Source organism: Aptenodytes patagonicus, chromosome W, assembly GCF_965638725.1.
Source record: "Aptenodytes patagonicus chromosome W, bAptPat1.pri.cur, whole genome shotgun sequence".
Taxonomy (NCBI): domain Eukaryota; kingdom Metazoa; phylum Chordata; class Aves; order Sphenisciformes; family Spheniscidae; genus Aptenodytes; species Aptenodytes patagonicus.
The window spans coordinates 45,015,558-45,028,579 of record NC_134981.1 but is presented as its reverse complement, the minus strand read 5'-3'; the positions used below and the strand labels follow the sequence as shown (position 1 = coordinate 45,028,579).

Genomic DNA, 13,022 nt, shown 5'->3' with positions numbered 1-13,022 from the left:
CATGAGGTTCCTGTCAACCCGTTTCTCCAGCCTGTCCAGGTCCCTCTGAAAGTCAGCCCTGCTCTCCAGCACATTGACTGCTCCCCCCAATTTGGTGTCATCTGCAAACTTGCCAAGAGTGCACTTTGTCCCCTCATCCAGGTTGTTAATGAAGACATTAAACAGTATTGGTTCCAGTACTGATCCCTGAGGGACCCCACTAGTTACTGGGCCCCAGCTGGACTTTGCACCACTGATCACAACTCTTTGAGTCCAGCGGTCCTGCCAATTTTCCATCCGCCTTATCGCCCACTTATCCAGCCCATATCATACCAATTTGGTGATAAGGAGACTGTGAGAGAGTGTGTCAAAAGCCTTTCTTCAGTCAAGGTATACAACATCCACTCCCCTCCCCTTGTCAACAGAACCAGTCACCACATCATAGAAAGCAATGAGGTTGGTAAGGCATGATTTGCCCTTGGTAAAGCCATTTTGGCCGCTCCCAATCACCTTCGTGTCCTTCACGTGTTTAGAAATGGTTTCTAAGAGGATTTGCTCCATAACCTTTCCAGGGACTGAGGTGAGGCTGGCTGGCCTGTAGTTCCTTGGATCCTCTTTCCCCCCCTTCTTGAAGACGGGTGTGATGTCTGCCTTTTTCCAGTCATGAGGAACCTCCTCCAATTGCCATGACCTTTCAAAGATGATAGAGACCAGCCTCACAGTGACATTGGCCAGCTCCTTCAGCACCCTCAGATGCATGCCATCTGATCCCATGGGCTTGTGTATGTCCAAGTGGGTTAAGTGATTCCTAACTCTTTCTTCCTCTACTGTGGCTATTGCTTCACTCCCTCAGACTCTGCTAGGATGCTCAGGGACCTGGGAGGCCTGAAGGCAGACCTTACCAGTGAAAAATGAGGCAAAAAAGGCATCGAGTACCGCAGCCTTTTCCCTGTCGCTTGTCACAAGGTCCCCTGCCCCATTGAACAATGAGCTCATGCTCTCCTTAGTCTTCATTTTGCTACTGATGTACTTAGAGAAACCTTTCTTGTTGCCCTTCACCTCCCTTGCTAGGTTCAACTCCAGCTGAGCTTTGGCTTTCCTGACTGCATTTCTACTTGCGCACGCAGTGTCTTTATATCCCTCCCAAGTAGCATGCCCCTGCTTCTACCTCCTGTGTACTTCCTTTTTGTGTCTGAGCGCAGTCAGGAGCTCCCTGTTCATCCATGCTGGCCTTCTGCCACACTTGCCCGACTTCCTGCACATTGCAAATGGACTGTTCTTGTGCTCCGAGGAGTTTGCCCTTGAAGATCAACCTGCTCTCCTAGGCACCCTTGCCCTCCAGGGCAATTTCCCATGGGATCCTGCCAAGCTGGTCTCTGAACAGGCCAAAATCTGCTCTTCTGAAGTCCAGGGTTGCAATTCTGCTGTTTGTCTTGATCATGCCTCTCAGGATCTTAAACTCCACAGTCTCATGGTTGCTGCAGCCAAGGCTGCCCTCGACCTTCACACCGTCAACTGGTTGTGAAGTAGCAGGTTTCTTGTTTGTGAGTAGCAGGTCCAACAGTGCATTTTCCCTAGTCGGTTCACTGATCACCCGCATCAAGAAATAGTCTTCTATACGCTCCAGAAGTCTCCTGGATTGCTTGCACCCTGCTGTATTGTCCTTCCAGCAGATACTGGGGTGGTTAAAGTCCCGCATGAGTACCAGGGCCTGTGACTGTGAAGCTTTCTCTAGCTGCCTAAAGAAGGCTTCATCTACCTCTTCTTCTTGATCAGGAGGTCTGTAGCAGACACCTAGTACAGCATCACCTGTGCCGGTCTGTCTTCTAATCCTTACCCACAAGCTTTCAACTGCTTTGTCACCTGTCCTAAGGTAAAGCTCCATGCATTCAAGCCGCTCCTTTGTGTAGAGCTCAACCCCTCCTCCTCGCCTGCCCACCCTATCTTTCCTGAAGAGCCTGTATCCCTCCATTGGAGCACTCCAATCAGGAGAGCTATCCCACCATGTCTCCATAATCCCAATAAGGTCATAGCTCTGCAACTGTGTACGGACTTCTAATTCCTCCTGCTTGTTCCCCATGCTACACGCATTTCTGTTCAGGCATTTGAGATGGGCCCCAAGTCGTGCTGCTTTTACAGGGCAAGTGTGAGAGCCTCCCCTGTCATGCTGTCCCCCAGATACGTTTGCTCTGCCCCTTGTGCCTTCACTTCTCTTCAGGTTATGGTAACCCTCCCCTGGCATACCTACTTTAAAGCCTGCCTCACTCGGTTAGCAAGCCTGTTTGCAAAAACACTCTTGCCCCACTTTGTCAGATGTATCCCATCCTTGCTCAGTAGCCCTTGCTCCTCAAAGAGGGTCCCATGGCCATAGGAGCCAAAGCCCTGCCTGTGACACCAGCCACACAGCCAGGTCTTGACCCACTGGATGAGTCCACTTCTACCTGAGCCCTTCCTCCTCACTGGCAGTATTGAGGAGAATACCACCTGAGCCCCCATGCCCTTCACTCTCACCCCCAGAGTTCTGTAGTCACTTGTGAAATACTCCAAGTTACCCCTGGCAGTAACATTGGTGCCCACATGGAAGTGCAGGAAGGGGTAATAGTCTGAGGGCCAGGCAAGCCTTGGCAGTCCCTTTGCAACATCCCAGATCCTGGCCCCTGGCAAGCAAAAAACCTCCCGAGACATCAGCTTGGGTCAGCAGATAGGTGCTTCTGTCCCCCAAGGGAGGGGGTCTCCAATGACTGTCACTTTCCTTTTTCCCTTTGTGCAGACACAAGGTTTGGGCTCAGCTGGCTCTGATGCATACTCTGAAGGGTCTTGTTTGTCCTCACCAGTGCCCAGGGCACTATACCCAGGGCAGTTGCAGGTCTGCAGGTGGAACAGGAGCCTTTCTTCCATTTGCCAGAAGTCACAAGCTTCCAGCCTTCTCCACCTTGACAGCCACCCTCAGCTACCTGTTTGACCATGGTCTCTAGCGGTCCCTCCTTCCTTGCTGCGTGTGTCTCAGGCTGTTGTCTCTGCAGAGTTTCTGCAAAGACCCTGTCAATCTCCTCAATTGTCCTCCCTGATGATTTGCAGCCTGCTCACCTCTTCCTGCATCTCCTTCACCTGATGACTCAGCACCTCGACCAGAGCACATCTCTCACAGATGCCACCACTGCCCCCAGTCCCACAGAGAGGCCCCAGGCACTCTCTGCAGCCGAGACCTGGGAAGTTGTCATCCTCCCACCCCGCCCCAACTCTGTTTGGGTCGAGGCCTCCAGTGTGCCAAGGGCATTATCACCAGTCAGTGCTGGGGAGTGTGCCCTGCTTCATGTTGAGACCATCGCTGCACAATCTCCAAGCAGCCCCACCCAGTCCTCAGCATAAGTGCCTGTCCCCTCTGCACCACAGCCATGTTGATAACTGCTGCGACAACTACCATGTCACTATCTGCTGCTCTCTGTGAGCCGGATCCTCCCTAATCAGGAGTCAGCCTTTCTGTGTGCAAACTGCTGTGCAAACTGAGAGCAGCCCCTGCAGCGTCCTGGGTGCCCCGCACCACAAACTGCCCCTGCTAGTGGCCGCACCTCTGTTTGCAGCGCTCTGGGCTGCTGCACTCCCTAAGGAGCAACTAAATAACAAAATCATTGCATGCTTTGTAGAGGCTAGGAATTTCTGTGTGTTTGGTGATTTGTCATTTCTATGACATTTCGATGTCATCTCTTTCTTGTACTTGTAGATGCTCAGTATACTGAAAGAGTGGTGACAGATGCACCAGGTGTAGCTGTTTATTGGTGGTGCATCAATCAAAAGATGTTAATGAGGCCCTAAGTTTTAGAAGCATGCTAATCAGGAAGAAAAAATGGAAGTGAAATTTACTAAGGTAACTTGACTGTTTTCTAAATTACTGGAGTTAGAAGAGCTAGCGAAATGAAAAAATCTGTTATTATTACTCTAAGGCAAGTTACTCTTACTTTAGTACATAGTCTAATATCCCTTTAGAGAGTCATTATTGACTTATATGAAATACAGCTTGACTAATTATTTGCCTGTTGACTTCATAAATGTAAATTATGAACTGACAACAAATGTTCTTAAAAATATTATTTAAGATTATTTACCAAACGTATATCTTTTAGTTTAATACATTGCCTAGGCACCCTCATTTTGGGGGAGTCGTCTTTGAGCAGTTTTTCTCAATCTGCTATATAAACTGTTGTTGGATTGAATGTCCTATCAAGCTGATCGGTGGACTTGCTGTTCACCCATTCCCCAAAGCTTCGTTTCAGAGACAAATTGCAGTACTTATTTTGATGAAAATTGCCAGTTTTTTAGGTTGAATACTTAATTTGTCTGAGGGATTATTTGTGACTCATTTCAGTAATGCTTTCATGATTTCTGGTGATGTAGGAGCTGACTACTGGGAAGAAGAACTTTTTTATAAGTAATACTGTGTTCAGTAAGGATTTAAAGTGTCTACTGTATTAATTTCCTTTGAATGTGCACAGATTGTCCTTGCTTGTTCATATATAGACCTGGGGCTATATCCTGAATTTTCTATATCTGACATTCCTTTAGTACAACTTGGAAAGTTGGAACAGACTAGAAGGTGTTATCTTAATTGCAGAGGGAAGGGTATGCCGGAGAAAGTGGTGCTATGTTGTGGGTATAGCTGCTTTCTTGCGGTAGCTGGCTATGAGAATGTAGCCTTACTGGTTATGAACCCCTTGTAATGTTGACTTTAGTATAGTGCGTGTACTTCAAGAAACCACACCTTCTTGTAGCTTTTCTCTCCTTCTATAACAAAGTAGAGCACCTCAAGTACTGATTGTCTTCCAACTTATGTTATTCTTTTAAATCTTAATGAAGCAATAATGCTGGGTAGGGATATACAAATAAGTTACTGTTAAGTCAGGTAGTGTAAGAACTTGAGTGTGTCAGTTATTTTTTGGTAATTCTCTTTTTTTTGTCCCCAAAGATGGGCACTGTTGCAGATTAATTGACTTGCTCTAAGATTTCACATTTGCTGATATTCTAGGACCTTGGTTTTTTGCTCATACCAGAAACAGATATTTTTGCCCTGAGTATCATTACTGCTGAATACCGCACAGTGCTTTATACCTTTTAAATCGTTAGAGAAGCATGCTTGCAGCAGTCTCCTCTCTGGTGTTCTAGTTGCAGACTTAAATGTGGCATTACTAGCCATAGAATAGTCTATGACCTATAGAATAGTCTATGACCATAATGCCTATGACAAAAATAGTCAGCCTGACCTCGGTGCCGGGGAAGATGATGGAGCGGTTCATCTTGAGGGTGCTCACAAGGCATGAGCGGGACAACCAGGGGATCCGGCCTAGCCAGCACGGATTCATGAGAGGCAGGTCCTGCTTGACCAACCTGATCTCCTTCTATGACCAGGTGACCTGCCTAGTGGATGAGGGAAAGGCTGTGGATGTGGTCCACCTGGACTTCAGCAAGGCCTTTGACACCGTCTCCCACAGCATTCTCCTAGAGAAGCTGGCGGCTCACGGCTTAGACAGGTGTACTCTGCGCTGGGTAAAAAACTGGCTGGATGGCCGGGCCCAGAGAGTTGTGGTGAATGGAGTTACATCCAGTTGGCGGCCGGTCACGAGCGGTGTTCCCCAGGGCTCAGTTTTGGGGCCGGTCTTGTTCAATATCTTTATCGACGATCTGGACGAGGGGATCGAGTGCACCCTCAGTAAGTTTGCAGACGACACCAAGTTGGGCGGGAGTGTTGATCTGCTCGAGGGTAGGAAGGCTCTGCAGAGGGACCTGGACAGGCTGGATCGATGGGCCCAGACCAATTGTATGAGGTTCAACAAGGCCAAGTGCCGGGTCCTGCACTTTGGCCACAACAACCCCATGCAGCGCTACAGGCTTGGGGAGGAGTGGCTGGAAAGCTGCCTGGAGGAAAAGGACCTGGGGGTGCTGGTTGACAGCCGGCTGAACATGAGCCGGCAGTGTGCCCAGGCGGCCAAGAAGGCCAATGGCATCCTGGCCTGTATCAGAAATAGTGTGGCCAGCAGGAGTAGGGAAGTGATCGTGCCCCTGTACTCGGCCCTGGTGAGGCCGCACCTCGACTACTGTGTTCAGTTTTGGGCCCCTCACTACAAGAAGGACGTTGAGGTGCTGGAGCGTGTCCAGAGAAGGGCAACGAGGCTGGTGAGGGGTCTGGAGCACAAGTCTTATGAGGAGCGGCTGAGGGAACTGGGGTTGTTTAGCCTGGAGAAGAGGAGGCTGAGGGGAGACCTCATCGCTCTCTACAACTACCTGAAAGGAGGTTGTAGCGAGGTGGGTGTCGGTCTCTTCTCCCAAGTAACTAGCGATAGGACGAGAGGAAACGGCCTCAAGTTGCGCCAGGGGAGGTTTAGACTGGATGTGAGGAAAAATTTCTTTCCTGAAAGAGTGGTTAAACATTGGAACAGGCTGCCCAGGGAAGTGGTGGAGTCCCCATCCCTGGAGGTATTTAAAAGACGAGTAGATGAGGCACTTAGGGACATGGTTTAGTGGGTGGTGGTGTTGGGTCGACGGTTGGACTCGATGATCTTAGAGGTCTTTTCCAACCTCAATGATTCTATGATTCTATGATTCTATGATTCTATAGCCATAGAATACTCCTGTAAAGAAGACCGATTTAAAAAAAAATTACTTGGGCAGAGAATAGAACACTAATTCATTGTAAAATAATATTTGAAAATAACTCTGTGACAATTGGCTTAAGAATCTGCTAATCATTGAGTTACTGTTATTTAAAGGTGGATGTGCCACGTGAAGGAATGGATGATTTTGTGTATGGTGGTGGGTGCATGGGTTTCCCCATCCTTCTGCATTACCCACCAAGTACACCCAGGTCCTTGAGCGAAGACAATCCCACGAACGGGTTTGCCTTTTCCCAAGGGAGGAGCAACCCACACTGCCTTTCCCAGCCACTTCCCTATGTGCACTACAGGGACCTTATCTCCTCCCACAATATGTAGGGGCTGTGTTTGGGCAGGACCAGGTCAGTTATCAGATCCTCTGGTGTTTACCAGCCAAGTGGCTTCTGCTAATTTTACATCCCAGTGCTCCTATTCCCCAGCGCCCAATGCTCTCAGCACAGTCTTTAACAGTCCATTATATCGTTCAATCTTTCCGGAGGTTTGTGGGTGATAGGGGATGTGATATACTCAGTCAATGCCATGTTTCTTGGCCCAGGAGTCTATGAGGTTGTTTCGGAAATGAGTCCCATTGTCTGACTCAATTCTTTCTGGGGTGTCCTGTTGCCACGGAACTGGCCTTTCAAGGCCCAGGATGGTGTTTCGAGCGGTGGCATGGTTTACAGGGTATGTTTCTAGCCACCCAGTAGTTGCTTCCACGCAGCGCTTGCCTTGGCAAGTTTGTGGCAGTATAGTCAATCTACCAGGCCTCGCCATATCGATATCCCAGCCACCGCCCGCTATTCCAGGGACACTTTACTCGTGTGGCTCGCTTCATTGCAGCACATGTTTTGCATTCATGGGTGATCTGTGTGATGGCCTCAACAGTCAGGTCCACCCCTTGATCGCGAGCCTATGTACGTTGCATCTCTCCCTAGACGTCCTGATGTTTCATGGGTCCTCCAAGCTATGAATAGCTCACCCTTACTTTCCCAGTCCAGGTCCACCTGAGCCACTCCAATTCTGGCAGCCTGGTCTACCTGCTTGTTGTTTTGATGTTCTTCAGTGACGCGGTTCTTGGGCATGTGAGCATCTACATGATGTGCCTTTACAGCAAGTTTTTTTACCCGGGCAGCGATGTCTTGCCACAATGCAGCAGCCCAGATGGGTTTGCCTCTGCGCTGCCAGTTGGTCTGTTTCCATTGCCCCCACAGGGCATTTGTCACCATCCATGAGTCTGTATAGAGATAGAGCACTGGCCACTTTTCTCATTCAGCAATCTCTAGGGCCAGCTGGATGGCTTTCACTTCTGCAAACTGACTCAACTCGCCTTCTCCTTCGACGACTTCAACGACTTGTTGTGTCGTTGCTTTCCACTTCCGATGGTTTCCTACAACACAACAGGATCCGTCAGCAAACAGAGCATATTGCCTTTCACCTTCTGATAACTCGTTGTATGGTGGCGCCTCTTGGGCACGAGTCACCTCCTCGGGCGATGCTCCAAAATCTCTGCTTTCTGGCCAGTCCACGATCTCTTCCAGGATTCCTGGGGAACCCCAACTGCCCATTCGAGCCGTTGCATGATCAACGCTACCCACTTACTCCATGTAGCATCGGTTGCGTGATGTGTAGAGGGGACGTTTCCTTTGAACATCCAGTGTAGCACAGGCAATCGCAGTGCCAGGAGGAGCTGTGCTTCTGTACCAATAACTTCTGAAGTGGATGGAATCTTACTGATCACATCCCTTGGGTCTGTGACAACGTCCATCTTGCCATTTTATTCCCCAAAACTGGATGTCTTGTGCAGGTCCTTTGACCTTGCTTTGTCTTATGGTAAAACCAGCTTTCAGAAGAATCTGGATTATTCTTTTCCCTTTCTCAAACACTTCCTTCGCTGTGTTGCCCCACACGATGATGTCATCAACGTATTGCAGGTGCTCAGGGGCTTCACCCTGTTCCGGTGTAGTCTGGATCAGTCCATGACAAATGGTAGGGCTATGCTTCCACCCCTGGGGCAGTCGGTTCCAGGTGTACTGGACGCCCCTCCATGCGAAAGCAAACTGTGGCCTGCACTCTGCTGCCAAAGGGATCGAGAAAAATGCATTGACAATATCAGTTGCGGCATACCACTTGGCTGCCTTCAACTCCAGTTCATATAAGAGTTCTAGCATGTCCCGTACGGCAGCACTCAATGGCAGTCTGACTTTGTTCAGACCACGATAGTCCACTGTTAACCTCCACCCTCCGTCAGACTTTTGCACTGGCCATATGGGACTACTAAAGGGTGAGCGAGTCTTTCTGATCACCCCTTTGCCCTCCAGTCGACAAATGGATGGGAACCAGGGAGTCTCAGTTGGTGTGATAGTGCTGCCGGTGCACCGTCATGGTAGCAATCGGCATCTGCTGTTCTTTGACGCACAGCAGCCCCACGACACAGGGATCCTCTGAACGGCTGGGCAAGGTAGACAGCTGTTTAGTCTTCTCTGTATCCACAGCAGCTACATGAAAGGCCCACTGGTACCCTTTTGTGTCCTTGAAGTACCCTCTCCTGAGGTAATCTATGCCAAGGATGCATGGAGCCTCTGGGCCGGTAACAATGGGGTACTTTTGCCACTTGTTCCCTGTTAGGCCCACCTCAGCCTCCAACACAGACAACAATTGGGATCCCCCTGTCAGTCCAGAAATCCAGATGTGTTCCGCCCCCTTGTACCCCAATGGCATTAGGGTACACTATGCACTAGTGTCCACCCAGAGCCTTATACTCCTGTGGGTCTGATGTGCCAGGCCATCGAATCCATACAGTCCAGTACACTCAGTCATCCCTTTCCTCTGCCTGGCTGAAGACAAGGACCCTCTATTCCTCATTGGAGTATTCACTATCTGACCCCTGCGGTGTCAGACCAGAAGTCCTTTCACCAAAATCAAGAGGAGAGGCGTTCTCAGTCCTTCTTCTGCATCTGGGGGACTGCTGGTTGCCAGTTGCCTTCTACCGTCTCAACAGCACCTGGAACAAAAGCCTTCTTGGATGGCCTCTTCTTAGCAGCTGTCTTCCCCCGCAAGTCACATACGTAGGCTTCTAGCTTTGAGGTGGGCTCACCATCCCACTTCCTCATGTCCTCCCCCTGGTCACCAGGATGATCCAGAGGGTACCACGCAGCATGCGCCTGGGGCTCCCTTTCCCTCTGGCCGGGAGAGGCTGGCTCTGTGGGACGCCCCTGACAGCCGAGACGCTGGCCCGTGGGGATGAGGAGGATGAGAGATTCTCTTCGAAACGCTGGAGCTGGTGGGACAGTCTCTGTTGGTATATTGAAGTCTGGCCAGTCCATCATCGCCAAGGTGTTGGAGTACAACACTGGTGCATTCCAGACAAACCTCCTCCACGTGGCCCGTGTACACTGGATGTCATCCAGATCTTTGGAGACCTGGTTGCTGTCCAGGTCACTATAGACGACTTCCACCACCGCTAATTCTCTCAGATACTGGATGCCTTCCTCAGTAATGGTCCACTTCCCTCGGTAATTTACAAGATCATCCTTGAGGGGATATCTCACCTTCACACTCGACAGGAGCCACCTCCAGAGGCTGAGAATTGTCACCTCTCTTCCGATTTCTTTGTCAATTCGCCAGTCCCTAGCTAGGGATACCAGCTGCTGGGCTTCCTTATCCTCTAATTCCTGTCTGTTGGCCCCAGTATCCCTGCATCAGAGCAATCAGGCAGCAATCCGCTCGCCTGGCTGAAGGCTGTAATCTTTCCGCAGATCTCAAAGTTTACTCGGGGTTAGGGACCATGTGGTTTCTGCCTCTTGGGTGAAGTCTGTCACTTCCTCCTCCTGTTTCTTTGTTGAAGAACCAGCTTCCTGATCAGACCCTTCCTCCTCCTCCTCCCTTACTAATCAATGGTATGGACCTGTCAACCTCCACATCCAGTGTTTCTTTTTGAAAAGAAACTGTTATAAACTGTTCCCTTCTGAACAGTTTATAGCCATCGATTGCAGCGCTCCAGTCGCACGATTCGTCCCACCACGTTTCGGTGGTAACGATCAGATCATAGCTTTCTAGCTGCACAGTGGCTTCCAGCTCCTCCTGCTTGTTACCCATGCTGCATGCATTGGTATTGAGGCACTTCATCTGGGCTACCTACCTTGTCACCTTTTTAGAGGAACACGACCTAATTCCTTTGAGGCATTTCACAGGTGTTTCCCTGTTGGTTCCTAATACATCAGCAGCCCCTGGCTCTTCTCTGTTGCTCAGAACCGCATCCCCTTCCCCTGCTAAGTCTAGTTTAAAGCTCTCCGTATCAATGGCTGCCTTTAAGCTTAAAGTGTCCATGTTGATTTACCAATTCAAATTATATTCATAACAGAGTTACAGATTAAAAAGGCTTTGTTGTTATACCGCTGATTAACATTCTTCTTCTGAATGCCTTAGTTTTTCTTTGAACCCCTCTGCTATTATCTACATCTTTAGCTTATCAGGTATAAATAGGATGGTATATAAAATAACTGTGATATAGTCCTCAAGAGTTTATACTCGTAATTATTTGCCTTTACTTTCTACAAGGCTGGGAAGTCTATTGTCTGAGTGTGAGCATCACAGATGCATTTGGGAGGAACGATCACAGGAGACTTACTTCTTTCTGGCTCTAATGTTTTTTGGCTTGAATAACATGGCTTCTTTGTCATCTTTGTAGCTAGTCTCAAGAAGTAGCTGCAGATGGGGAAACCTCAATAATGTCTGTGTCTCAACTGCATTTCAGGAGGAGGAAGTTGCGAATCACTTTAAGCTAGAACTAATTGAAATGCCTAAGGTTACATAGGGATGTTTTCCTGAGGTTTCCTTACAGAAATACCCGCTCCTTATGTTTAAAATAGGTCAACAGACTGACTTAAAACAAGGTGGAGCTTTCATTTGTTATTATATGTTTATCTTTTAAAAAGGTATACTTTTAATATTGTGGGAGTTGAGAATAAAAATTTAAATTGGATGCCGGGATTTTACATGGGGGGAAAAAAAGGAAAGGGTTGAACTTTTTGATTTTTTTTTTTTCAAGGAAGTGTGTGAAAAGTAAGAAGAAATAGGCTCAATATGAGATATACTTTATGCATTATATTCTTACCTTTCACCCTCTATCTCTTGGTAAATTTGTTAGTTTAGGAACTGCCTTCATTTGTACTTCAAATTACCTAATGATTGCTTCAGTTTAAATACTGATAATTAATATCATTCACGTTGTTTTGTTTATAGATGCTGGTCTTTGGGTGTAGTAAGAATAAATATCCATCTCTGTCACTGTCTTGCTGCTTGATTAAGGCTTATAAATTAAACCATACACATCTGTGGCAAATTAAACTGCCCTCATTTTAAAAAACTGTAAACACATAATACAGCCCCTGAGGCAATTCAACCTTATAAATTTATCCCAGAAAAATGAGTTTTATAATTGTTCTATCTATGTATCAGTACAGAGCCTGCTCATTAAACATTTTGGAAATGCACAATTCTCTTGTATGCATCATAGTGTGGTAAAACAAGTTTGTTCATGCCCTGAGGTTGGCTGCTATGTTAATGTGTTGTCTTTTGGGCTCATTTTTTTCTGGGTTTTTTTGTTTGTTTGGTTTTGGTTTTTTAAAGGGACATTTAGATGGTCTTTAGAAGGTAAATTTCCTTCTTTATGTAAAAAAAATTAGAAGAAAAGGATGTTTTGCAAATAAAGTAAAACTAAAAATACATCTGTGAAACATTCCTGTTAAAATATTATTTCCAAAATGAGTGTGAAAAGTAGTTCCCCCAATTTGATTTTACAGTAATTGAACCTATTCTGAGCATTTTTAGAATTTACTTTAAATTTTTCATCTTAGAGTCCTCTTCCATATGCCTTATCTTCTTCACTTGGTATGGCTCCATAGCAGCTCTATTGCAATAATGTTTTCTTATACTTGGTGTGCAGTATACAAAGGTGTTCCTTAAGTGGGTTTTTTTGGATACTATTTTAATCCAGTTAATATTTCAAAGAAAATAACTGTTTACACACTACAGTTTTTAAAAGAATGCCTGTGTAACTGAAGCGATGTATACCTCAGTGGTTTAACTCGAATCCCAGGAAAAAACTTGTATTGTTAAAGTAATATGTATTTAATTAGTTGAAGGCTTGAGAAAATGTGTTAGGATAATGAATGAATGAAACATGCTCTACAATAGAGTATTTTCATAACTTACTACCAGCACTATTGTGAGCACAGAAAGGAGATGAGTCATGAGAGACTTCTGTTTCTTACAGTTGAAAGATTTATGGAAGCACCAGTTTCGATTGGTTATGATAGCAGCCTTGTTAGACTTGGAGAGCCCATCTCCCTCCCCCCTCCTTTCTCAAACATTGAAGGATTCAGCAGCAGCGCAGGTCAAAAA

The 13,022-nt window shown here is 47.2% G+C and overlaps 1 protein-coding gene across 3 annotated transcripts in view; it reads left to right on the top strand.

Annotated features, from left to right (window-relative positions):
• Positions 1-13,022, top strand: part of LOC143172009 (E3 ubiquitin-protein ligase UHRF2-like) — a 148,342-nt gene that overhangs the window by 62,161 nt on the left and 73,159 nt on the right. The window lies entirely within an intron of this gene.